Below are 12,212 nucleotides of genomic sequence, written 5' to 3'. Positions count from 1 at the left end.
GAGAAGAAATATGGGGATAATAGAGTATTACAGAGAGGTAAAAGGCAAAATGAATTGATTGAAGAAAAAAATGGAGAATGGATGAGAAAGAAAAGGATCTGGAGAGCCAGAGTCAGATGAAATGAACGACAAATACAGAATAAGGGAGGAGGGGGTGAGTAAAAGGGAGATGAGGGTGGAGATAGAGAAAGGGATAAAAAGGGAGAAGAAAATGAAGATGCGGGAAAGCAAAAAAAGAGAAACATTCAGGACTGGAGAGAGGAGGTTGCTGGAAAAAAGGCAAGAAGATGTGAATTGCAAGAAAATGGAAGTTTAAGATAGAGAGAGAAGAGGTAGACGAGAGAGAGGGAGAGAGAGGGAGAGAAAGAGAGAGGGAGAGAGAGAGAGAGAGAGAGGGAAAGGTGAAGTGAGCAGAGAGAGAGAGAGAGGCAGAGGGTTAAGGAGAGTGAGGGGGAGGGAGGAGAGTAAGGGAGGGAGACGGAGGAGGGGCAGGGAGAGCCAAACATCCCCTGAATCTCTCATTTATTTCTTTGTTTTTTCTTTTACGTGGGATTAAAAAAAAAACTGAAAGAAGAGGAGCAGTCGAAGAGAATCAGAACCTGTGAGGGAGAAATAGAGACACCCAGGTAGCAGGCAAGGGAGAAATGAATGCAGGGGAGAAGCAAGGCATCTGAGACAGAGAACAAGAATGCAGCAGGCAGAGAGGGGAGAAATGTCAGAGCAATAGGCAGAGGCTAGAGGAGAAGCAGCAGTCGCAGCAAAAACACAGACAGAGAGAGAAATGCAGGATGAGAAGGGAATTTAAGCACCGGGAACATCAAAACCTAGAGGTGAGGTAAATACAGACAGACTGGGCTTGGGGGGAGAGATGAGCAGAAACCTACAGTGATATCAGCAGTGATTGGAAGGGGGGGAGGAAGAGACAGCCAGCAGGGGGAGAGAGACAGCTAAACAGGTGTAGAGGAGCTACAGTGGGAATACAGTGCTGGTGGCAAAAGAGACAGCAGGGGGAAATAAACACACTGATTTTGTTTTAGCAAGGTACTGGAAACCCGAGACTTGTGCTCATTTATTCCTGCTGTGGCTCGTGCTGCTCTCCTGCCTGGCATGACATCTATCAGAGCACCATGATTATGGCTCGCAGGCTATAGATCTCTCCCGCGGTGGCTTGGAACCATTCACCAGTGGCTACCTTTCAAAAGGTGGCAAGGTCACCATTAAAGAAGCTGGACTGGCAAATTGCAGAGAAAACGCAACATTGACCAGTGAGCAGGAGAAGCTTTTCATGCACCTTTCGGCTGGAAGAACCATTTCTTCTGTGTATATATTATAGAGGACTTAGGAGAAGAAGGAACCTTTCCAACTTGTGGTCAGGCCAAGAGGATACAAACGGGGTGGGTGGCCATTGCTACTACTAGTGGTTAGGATATACTGCAATCTGACTGCTCCAAAATCAGAACTGTCTGCCAGTCCGAAGAAGGGGAAAAGAGCTAAATGTGAAAAACGCATGGCTTATTTGAGAAGGGAGTAGCTATCCTTGCGTGTTCCAGTCAGACAGTATTGCGGCCACAGAGCTGGAAGAAGACAGTTAACGCCTGACCAGAATTTCTACCACCCTGGAATTGGTCTCATGTATTGGAAGTTGCCCGCAAGCGGTGGCCATTTACTGGACTTCTGGAAAGGTGCCATGGGAAGCAGATGAGACAAGGACCTTGAATCAAAGACTAGTGTCAACAGTCTCTCCACGCAAGACCTGGACTACAATCCCTTCAAGAAACAGCAGCATTCAGCTCTTGGACATTAGCCACCCCTGGGCTAACAGAAGCAGGAACGTGGGGCCTGGGCCAGAAGGCTTTTCCCCTGGTGGTATCATGTCCATAGTGCTGAATCGGTGACTAGCAATCAACCCACCGCACATCTGGAGAAGCACCAGCAGAACAAGGTAAGGATCCTCATTGTCAGCGGGCAGCTTCTGTGTCACTGTGATCATGTTGTACATGTGTGTGGGTTTGTCTTCATATATGGCTGCCTACATCTCTACAAGCACATGCCTCATATACGGGCACCCATGTCTTCTCATATCAAGTCAATGCATCTATGATAACAGCCTTGCTCCTCCGTATTTCTGTGTTGAATAAATGAGGTTCATCTGTTAATGATAGTATTCTAATGTCCGTATATCCGATATAATGTTTCATATGTGTCTATGTTTCATCTGTGTGTGTGTGTGTTTGTAGAAATATAAAGGCATTTTTGTCATATGTACAGGTGCATGAAGCTAAGAGGATGCATGATGGATATATAGGTAGATATATAGATGATTAATAGCTCGATAGATATATAGATGATAAATAGATCGATAGATATTTAGATGATAAATAGATCAATAGATTGATAGATACAGTATATAGATGATAAGTAGATCGATAGATATTTAGATGATAAATAGATCAATAGATAGATAGATATATAGATGATAGATAGATAGATATATAGATGATAGATAGATAGATAGATAGATAGATGATAGATAGATAGATATATAGATAGAATGTTGGAGGATACAATTAATGAAATCAGAAAGTGGCAAAGAATAAAGGGTTTTGAGCGTAATTTCGCTCCTTGGGCTAAAATGATAGAAAGAGACAAAGCCAGATAAAGCACAAAGGGGGATTATATACGTTCATAGTGTATTAAACATCAAACTATATATGTGCAATTTATTTAACATCTGCACTGATGCATGATTGTCGACTGTAAGGCTGCTCATCTTGATATTTGCATAAGTAAATGAATGGGCTGATTGTGTGTACTGCAATGCATGCATAAATACATTGTTTATCTGCACGGAAGGCAGTCTTCCTTAAAGGGAATCTATCTAACAGATTGACTTGCAGTCATGCTCATAACCAGTAAGACTCATTGATAGGTCATCTATCTCGCTGGGAGATCCTCTTGGATCCAGTGTAATGTATTCTCTCATGCACTGGGGCTGTAGTCACATTCCAACCTTGACCGTCTCGAATGAACACGGAAAGGCTGTCTTATTTGCAGAAAAGCAGGTTAATACATTGGGGAGGGATTCTCCCTAGTGAGAGCAGCTTTATCCATTGGATGGATGTGACTACCCTCAGTCTCTCCTGCGAGAGGGCTGTCTCTCATAGAAACCGAATTTTGACTGCAAATAAAAACAACCAGCCCATCTTATTAGAAGTAATCACAAGGTGGACAACAAACTCGGCCACTAGGGATTCTCACTGTTAAAGGACACGTTCTTTGCAATAACGCATATTGTCATGGGCTTGTTTTCTAAAAGAAGTCCTTCTAATCAGGAAGTTGTCTGCATCTAAAATATGGTTGATTTATCAAAAGAAAGATAATTTATTAAATCATATACAAACAGCCTTAAGTTTTAGAAGGCAAACTCCCAGTTATGTAAGCCTAATCTGTACAAGGTAAGCCAATCATGTTGCCACTTAGTCCCATTTGGTGGAAACCAACTCATTAATTGCCTACTCAGTGGAAGTAAGGCTCATCTATCTCAAGGTAGGCTCACCAAGTGGAACTCATTGACATTGATTTTTTTTTCCAAGGCAATATGAGGTAAAAGAAACCTGCCTTTCCATTCTTGAACGACCTCTCCCATTGGAAAAAATATTGGGTGTTTAAACTATATGGCTGTAAAGGATTTAAAAGTAGACTCACTGATGGAAATCAGATGCCTTTGTGAAATGTCTCATTTCTCTCATTATTCATTGGCAATCACTGGAAGATGAAATTGTATGTAAGAGTCCAACGTCTCATTCTTTTTGCAATGCTCATGTTCATTTGATTGTCAGAGGCTTCAAATTCTTTTGAAATCTGTCATGTTCATTGGAAAACGAAGTATCATCACTCATGTGAGGGCAAGAAAACTCGTTCCAAACTAGCGCTATTGACTGGAAGTCGTCTGACACGCATGCAGGAAAATAGTCAAACACCTTGGAAGTATCTTAAGAGTTGAGTACATTGCACAGCAATAGCACACAGAGAAAGGCAGTGACATGCATTGAAAGGTAATAGACCATAGTGGAAGGTTGCTTGTCTCAAAAGACATTCAGTTCCCATAGTGGAAAATAATAACTTTAAGAACCATTCTGCTTTATTGAAGACTGGATTAGATACATGAAGGCAGCCTTTGTGAAGGTAGTCATTGTCAATGTAAGCCTTCCTAATTGGAATGCTTCCTCATTCAATGTATATACAATGTATGGCAATGCCATTCATAAAAAATGCAGCCCTGTGGTCTCCCATCTATTGTTGAACTTCAGTTCTAACAGCACAAGCTGGAGGTTGTCAGGGATGCTTGAGGTTGCATTTCAACAAGTTAAAGGGCTACTCAATTGACCTCCCGATGTTCTGATGAATGATCGGTCTGATTTCATGGAACCCCAGTTCTGCCCTTTGCATTTAAAGGCTGCTCCAATTCTTACCGTTTATCCCAACTATACTATTTAACAGTTTTATATCTGTTGAAGTTTTTGGGGTAGATTATAAAAAAAATAACTGTAAAATTCAAGGAATAAATACAGATGCAGGGTTTTTGTGCCTCCCATATAGGCTCCACATAGAACAAGACCATCCAATTTTCAGAACAAATACAGATGCAGGGTGCTTGCGATTCCCATGTAGGCCCCACATAGAACAAGACCATCCGATTTTCAGTATAAATATGTGACATTTAGACCAATGACCATTTTGGGTCAATAACCACCATACTGATTCCAGAATGCACCCAAGTAGTGCATTCTGCCCATACACCAAAGCATCCTGGGATGGAAACAGTAGAGCATCACTAAATTATGGGTAACTTATTTGTGACTAGCACTGAAATGACTGAAAGGTAGCTGCAGTTAACTGGTAGAATGACAGTTATTTTGACTAGAGAGCAAAAGAACAAAAATGTTGTTGGTTGCCTTTTTGGCAAGTGAAATTAATTCTAGTTTGATCCAGGGACTGATCGAATAGTCCTTTTAGAGTCAAAAATGAATTTTTCTGAGTCAAACTGGCGACAACGTCAGAAGGTTTTTTTTCCCTTCAAATAAAAGTAAGGTGGGCTTTACTTGGAAGAAAGGTTGACCTTGATGGACATGATGGTCTTCTTTTAATCTCATCCATTTGTTATATACTGTAACTATGTAAGACCAATCATAGTCATTGCATGGTTGTTATTCAATCTGCACCTGAGTGACCCAATCTCCACTTTACTCATCAAAACATTGCCTGACTCTTTGGAGGTCTTACCGACTGGAAGAAATAAGGGCCATTTTATACTATAATTAGGATTCATTCTCATTAACAGTTGCTACAAATTTTATCGAAAGTTCACCCATCCACAACCTAACGTTAGGTATTTAGAGCACTGACTATAGTGTGGTTCATTAAAAAAAAATACTTTAGTCACTGGAAGTCCTACACAGAGCCAGTTTCATTAATCACAAAGTGACAATTTATTCAGCATGCTCATTTATTAGCAGGTAATCTTTGGGAAGAAACTTCACGCACTGGAAGAATGCATTACAGAGTAAAGGCTGATTTCCACATTGGAAGACAGCTTTACTCGTTTTAAGATGCCAATACCCATTTTGTATCAATTCTGAAAAATAATTTCAAAAAGACTGAGCTCCTTGGAAGATTGGATAAAGCTGGCCATACATTTAGCAAAAGTAACTTAATAATAATTTCTGTATGATGGACCACAGTACCCAATCAGTATTCATGTACAATGGAAATCGGTTGGCTGCAAAATTGGCAGATTTGGACATTTCACCTGCTGATGCACCATGTAGGCCAGGTCATGGTGTATCTGCAGATTAGAAAGTGAAGAGGAACCTTAGCTTATTAGTGCTCTTTCCACAAACAATACGAAATAAGAATACCAAGTGTGGCCCCTCATATGCTGACCATCAATTTGGCAGATGGGTCGATCAGATAAAGAACGTGCATGATCAGTCTATGGGGCAGATTCACTAAAGGGCGAAGTGGCTGATGCTAACGGGTTTTCGGCAGCGTTGCCACCTGCAGGGACAACGCCAATTCACTAACAGGCGCAGGCGACAATTTGCTATCGAACGTGACCGTCACATTTGCACTCTATCGCCAGGCGACTTTTCGATCGGGTGAACGATCGTTCCTCTGCAAATTCCCTAAAGTGCGGATTTTACTGAACGTTACCTCTTTCGCCAGAGTTGACTTCGACACCTCAGATCAGTGCTAAAAATAAGCGAAATCTTCCTCAATATTCTGTCACTTACATCATATCTTGTGTGCCGAAAATGCATTAAAGTTCAAAAAAATAATGATGACTTTTCCTTTTTTTTGGCTGCAAAAGTCCTAACTTTTTTTGGGCAACTGGTTTTCTCCAGACATTTTATAATCTATGGAACATTAATTTTACTGTGGGCTCATGTGTAGAGCATTATATTAACTCTTTATTAAAATTCCCTGGACATGAGTAATAAAAACTGGTAACTTAAATCATTTGCACCAACATTTATAATAAAGATGTCCATACAACTTTAAATTTCCTGCTGTATGCAAATTGACCTAAGCGCAAGATCACTAGCCAATTTTCGTTGGGCACAAATGAACTCTACCGCATCTTCGCTATCCAATGCTCGCACAGCCGAAGTAACGCTAGCGAGTCACCAGCGTGTGACGCCTGGAACGAAACTTGCATTTTAGTGAATTAGCGATTTCATAGAGTATTTGCACCTGGGCAAGTGGTGCAATGGGTGCAAAGCTGACACTGGCTAACATTTGCCCATTAGTGAATTTGCCCCTTGTATGGAAGCTTTGACTTATTACTCAAGCTTCATTCACTTCCGGTGAGCTTGATCTTTTTGTCAAATCTTGAAAGATCTTCCTGATGGTACTGCCAGGCTCAGATATGGCCTTTTTTCAACCAAACTGCTGACCATCTGGACATGTCTGCCACATTGGGGGGCCACATCGACAGACCATCCTACTATTCAACTGGCATGTTTCAATACATGGTCTGTACCCTGTAAGCCATACTACATGGGATAGGCCATCGAGTGAATATACATTAGTACCATTACATTTATTATTTAGTTAACAGCATTTTAGTCAGATGGTGATTTAAGTAGGAACAGATGCCTGTAGAAAAAGTGCAATATAACATTGGCTGATACGACATAGTGGGCAATCAATCACTGCACCTTTATTGTCCCCATAAGATATCTTGCTCTCTTCATTGCTTGCCTGTTGAATGAGACTGGGCTGATGAGTGTGGGGTTAAAGCAATGCTACGCCTATGTGTCAGCCATTGATGTATAGAGTGTGTAAATACTGAGACTATTAGAAAGTGAACAAATGTTTATTAGAAGGGAATGGCACTTAATAAACGCCAGCATTAGCCACCATAAGGTTATATTATATCACGGGAAGTCAGTACGACGTATTGAATTGCAGTACCAGTCATTGGATGGCAGTAAGACTTCTTAATTGGTGCTGTCATCCGCTACGTAGCAATTCTGCCCAACAAGAAGTAGTATTTTTTGGAAAGCCAAAAAACCGAAATGGTAAAACATTTCAATAAGAAGCAATACAACTCAAAGAATAACACTGTCGTTCAGCTGAAGGCAGGGCCCATTTACTCACCGGTAACTTTGCTTATGGAATCCAGCGTCATTAACTGAATGAATGGTAACATGATTCATGGCAAGCCAGTGCATACACTGACTCATAATAACACTCAATGTAACACGATGGCTCAATGAATGGCAGTTTTACTCAGTGATAACACTGATTGGAAGACAGTGCCAGTCTAATTAATGCTAAGAAAATAACAGTAGGCCGTTTTACTCAATGAAAGGCAGCGCCACTCACGTGGTGGAAGCCTGATTCAGTAGTAGGCAGTGTTGTTTAGTCTTCTAAACTGGAAGATCGTTCATTGATCATTAGAAGGCATCTCAAACATTGGAAGGTAATGTTGCTCAGTTAAGCCTGTCTTGGGGGCGGCTCAATTAGATGGGATGCCTGGTATTTTAAAAGGAAGAGAGCTTGACAAACACAATGAAAGTTCATTACTTGTAGAGCTGAATTACTAGTCGGAATGAAGGCAACACAATATCCCACCCGCCTGAGATGGTACTTCTGTTTGGAAGACCCTGTGCCACACATTAGATCACCAATTTTGAGGCTACATAGCAAATGATTTAGATCAGTTGGTCCCAAAACCTTTTCAGATGTCACCTATTCACTTAAAAAGAAAAACGCACTTTATGGTAAGTAGCCTTCAACTTATGTATATATATATGGACCAAATCAGTAATATCAATTGCAGTGCAGAGCGAAGGGCGTGCAGAAAGACAAATATTAAAATGAAGAACATGGGGGGCCATTTGATGATAATAATGTTCATGGAAATGCATTATTCATCAAACTTTGAAGTTGTTGTGGTTTTCCATTAGATCTATTTCAAATAATTCTTCCATAACCAAACGTTGAGGTTACCTCTATGGGGTTTATCAAGTGGATGTAATTTCATGTCTTCAATGCTCTGTTGCCTTATTTTTCACTGCTTAATTCCCTACCCTGAAAAAAAGAATACATCCAGTCCAGTCATATATTATTTCCTTCTTCCAAGACCAAAAGGTTTGGGGAAGGGGTCATTTCAAAAGTGTCCCCCTAATAAAATAACTTCTAGAAGTCAGCTTTTGCTTTCATTATTAAAGTTGCGGACACAATACTAGATACTGCATGTCCCTGAATTTTAGGCAGGACAATCCCAAATAACGGACCCCGGGAAAGGGCAGGGTAGAACAGAAAGTGGGAACGTTGGATCAGATACACGTTGTTACTTGTAATCTGTTCATAATATGCTGTCTATGCATCAGATCAGGCACTCTTTATGTTGTCTTTGTATATCTCACTGACACATCAATGAATGAATGAATGAGATAGTGGCAAATGGTATCATGTGATTTGCTTACAAGAGCAAGTACTTTACTAGACAAACAAAGGCTAAGTACCTTTAAGTGTATCACTCCTAGATTCCAGTGCAAAATGGATGCAGTTACAGTAAATATACTAGTGCAAAGTCTTTAGTACACCTGCCTAATCTCAGCTGGATTGAATGGCAAACACTAACAAATACTACATACCTGGGGTTCATCTTGTATGTGCCATGCCCTCAGCTTAGAGGAGGAGTAGGATCACACAGGAGAACCAAGTAAGTCTATATTGCTTAATTACGTACCCTATATATTATATTTATATATTATATTATACTATTCAACGATCCCTAGATACTGTAAGTAGGACAGCCATGATTGTAATGGCCTGGGTGGAGCTGGAGCTTTGACTAAGATGTTCAATATTGTATATGAAGAATGTGACAAATCCAGTACATCACTGATATGTGGACCACAATAAGAGGTTGGACTTAATGTAGCCATACACAGGTAGATTTAAGCTGCCGATTCAGGTTCTTTTGATTCAGCAGCTTTTTGGCCCTCTGATGAGCCTCCCAGACTGATATTTGGCCAAAAATTGGCCAGATGTTGATCCAGCAGGTTTGATTTTCCCGTACAACTGACATGAGCTATGGCTACCAATTCCCTCTGCTACCTTATTTACAGAAGAGGGAGAAGCATTATGTCTCCCTGTTTAAAAAAAAAAAAAGGTCAGATGTTGATCCAGCAGGTTTGATTTCCCCGTACGATCAAAGCTATTTGATGCGGCCATCCATCCATCTGCATCTATTCCCTTCATTTTAATCTGATTGTTTGGCTCTAGAGTGGAACAATCACATTAGCTTGATATTGGTCGCCTTTGATGGGCATGTTGGGGGGAAAGATCTCCTCCTTTGGCCAACTTACAGTGTATAACCACCTTTAGCATAAAATGGGTGGAGCTGGGTTGAGCTTGTGCTCATGGAATAGATTGTCCCAGCCTTTTCTTTTCATATGTTGAGAGATATGTAATAATAATTATAATAATGATGATCAATAGTAATATCCACCCATCGTGTTATTTTCATGCATTAGAACTTAACTAGGGTGGCTGGAATGAACATGATTTGGAGTTTCTGCACCTGCACTCGGTCAGGCTCCATCTCGTTTGTATTCAGGTTACAAGTCGCTTGCATTGCACACGGTGTATCTGTGCTATTTACAGTGCAGCCATGCAAATGAACAATGCAAATGAATCACGGGAGACCTTGTGCTAAGCATACAGGTGCAACCGACATGAGCCATGGGTACCAATTCCCTCTGCTACCTAAATGGTATTTACAGAAGAGGGAGAAGCATTATGTCTCCCTGTTTATTGTACTTAATTAAAGAATGAAAATTCCATGTGCCTTTTTTGTTCCTACAGCCTCCTTTTTCTTTAAAAATGTGGGTGCGGTGCCTGTACTGCCACATGCGGTACATATGGTAAATAGGTCTGGGGCGCAATGACTTTTGCATGTTAGTGATACAGTAATAAAAAGCATGTTTGGAAAACCCATAGAATTCCTTTTTTTTCCATTTGAATTTGTTTATTTCTCTGGGTTTTTGTCTGAACTGTGCCTCTAAATTAAAGCTGCATACCCAGGGAGGATGGAGCGTCATTGTTCAGTGTGTTAAGTACAGTGTGTTCCTATAGGGGGCGCTCACACAGTTACACACAGCTATGATCTGGGCACTATTCATCCCCTACTATATATATGAAAGGTCTTCTTGATTCCCACTCAAAGTGGAGATACACCACACTATATTGATCATTGTGTATAGTCTTCTCTTGCATGATAGTATTTGCAACATCACATTGTGCCACAATGGTCCCTACACAAATCTGGCTACCCACATCAGTGTTAGAGCACTCACAGTATTCATCCCAGCACCTTCTTCTTTCAGGAAACTCATGGGAACAATTCAGGGGCTGTATCTTAAAGCCTCAGTAGATCATTTTGAGGGACTTATTCTGAAATTCTTCAGGGCCATTCCCACCTTTACTCATGGTCCTTGCACTTGTGGGCTCCACAAGGATACTGACCCACTACAACACTTCACTGGAGCCTAGGCTGCCTGGTTACACAGTCCTACCTATCATGAACTACTAAAGTTAACCATAGCACAGGTTAGACCTCTGGGTTGAAGACCACAAACCAGATTTACTTTTCATTAGACCTATACACACCCTCCTCTTTCAGGGGAAGCCCAGAAAGCTATCATAGCCCCACTCTAGCCATATTTGCTGTGGGTGAGTCACATGTGGCAACTCTTTATATTACCATACACGATCTACAAGGTAGGTTCCACATCCCCTTCTCTCTAAGGGGCACTAACACAGGACAGAGAAACCTCATAAAAATGTCTGTATTGTCAACAATGTAATGTCAACTCTACTACATCTTATAGTGCTGGATTCTGCAGTCTACTGGTCTATAGTTCTTCCTGCACTATAACTCCCAGTATTCTACGCAAGGCTGTTGAACGTTGCTGGGAGTTCTAGTTAAGCATTCCTTGGAGAGTCACAGATCTTTGCAAAATTTTCCATACTCCTGCCAAATGGTGACAGCTGTCTCTGACTGTGTAGGATCCTATCGGAATAGTCCCAAACAGAACATATGCCTGCCTTCTCACTGGTGCAAAAGGCCATTGTGTGGATGGGCAGCAACAATTCTGGGCATCTTTACTACAAGCAATCATGATGAATTGACAGTAGGGATAAATCTAGAAGGCAGTGCTGTCCAAAAGGCTGGGCTAGAAGATAGATTACATGTTCGCACCTATTAGCACGAGCAAACTGTGAGCAATAAAAATGTATTGGATGGTGCAAATACCTTGTGGGTATCCAGTTGGACATCTCTCATACAATCTATCATCAGTTTCAACATGGTGTTACATGTAATATTTTACTAGGAATTCATGAAGGCTTTTATAATGAAAGGCTTGGGCTTTAGGCCACTGACCAACGACAGTTCAGGCACCAAGACCAAATTAGCACTTTTTTAAGGCGTTCTTTCCTGAAACTGCTATTACCATGGTTAGAAATAAAACCCTCTAAGGATAAAATAAAAACAGCAGCATGTTATATTTTTTTTATTAGTTCTACCCTAAGGTGCAAGTGCTGATTGTGATCGCTGGGAAGATCCCAATTGACTGGAGAAAGTAGCAGCCAAAGCTTTTAGTTTATAAATTACAGTTTGTATTGCTAATTAG

General features: G+C 40.9%; 1 protein-coding gene across 4 annotated transcripts in view; it reads left to right on the top strand.

Annotated features, from left to right (window-relative positions):
- Nucleotides 1-479: 479 nt before the first annotated feature.
- adgrl1.L (adhesion G protein-coupled receptor L1 L homeolog) overlaps nucleotides 480-12,212 on the top strand; it is a 191,312-nt gene continuing 179,579 nt past the window's right edge. For all 4 annotated transcript variants that reach the window (XM_041587189.1, XM_018253629.2, XM_041587188.1 and 1 more), the window contains exon 1: nucleotides 480-1,942. The gene's annotated coding sequence lies outside the window, so the exon portion shown is untranslated. The remainder of the gene's footprint in view (nucleotides 1,943-12,212) is intronic.

Source organism: Xenopus laevis, chromosome 3L (assembly GCF_017654675.1).
Source record: "Xenopus laevis strain J_2021 chromosome 3L, Xenopus_laevis_v10.1, whole genome shotgun sequence".
Lineage (NCBI taxonomy): Eukaryota > Metazoa > Chordata > Amphibia > Anura > Pipidae > Xenopus > Xenopus laevis.
The sequence above is the reverse complement of the archived record's forward strand: the minus strand, read 5'-3'. Positions and strand labels throughout refer to the sequence as shown.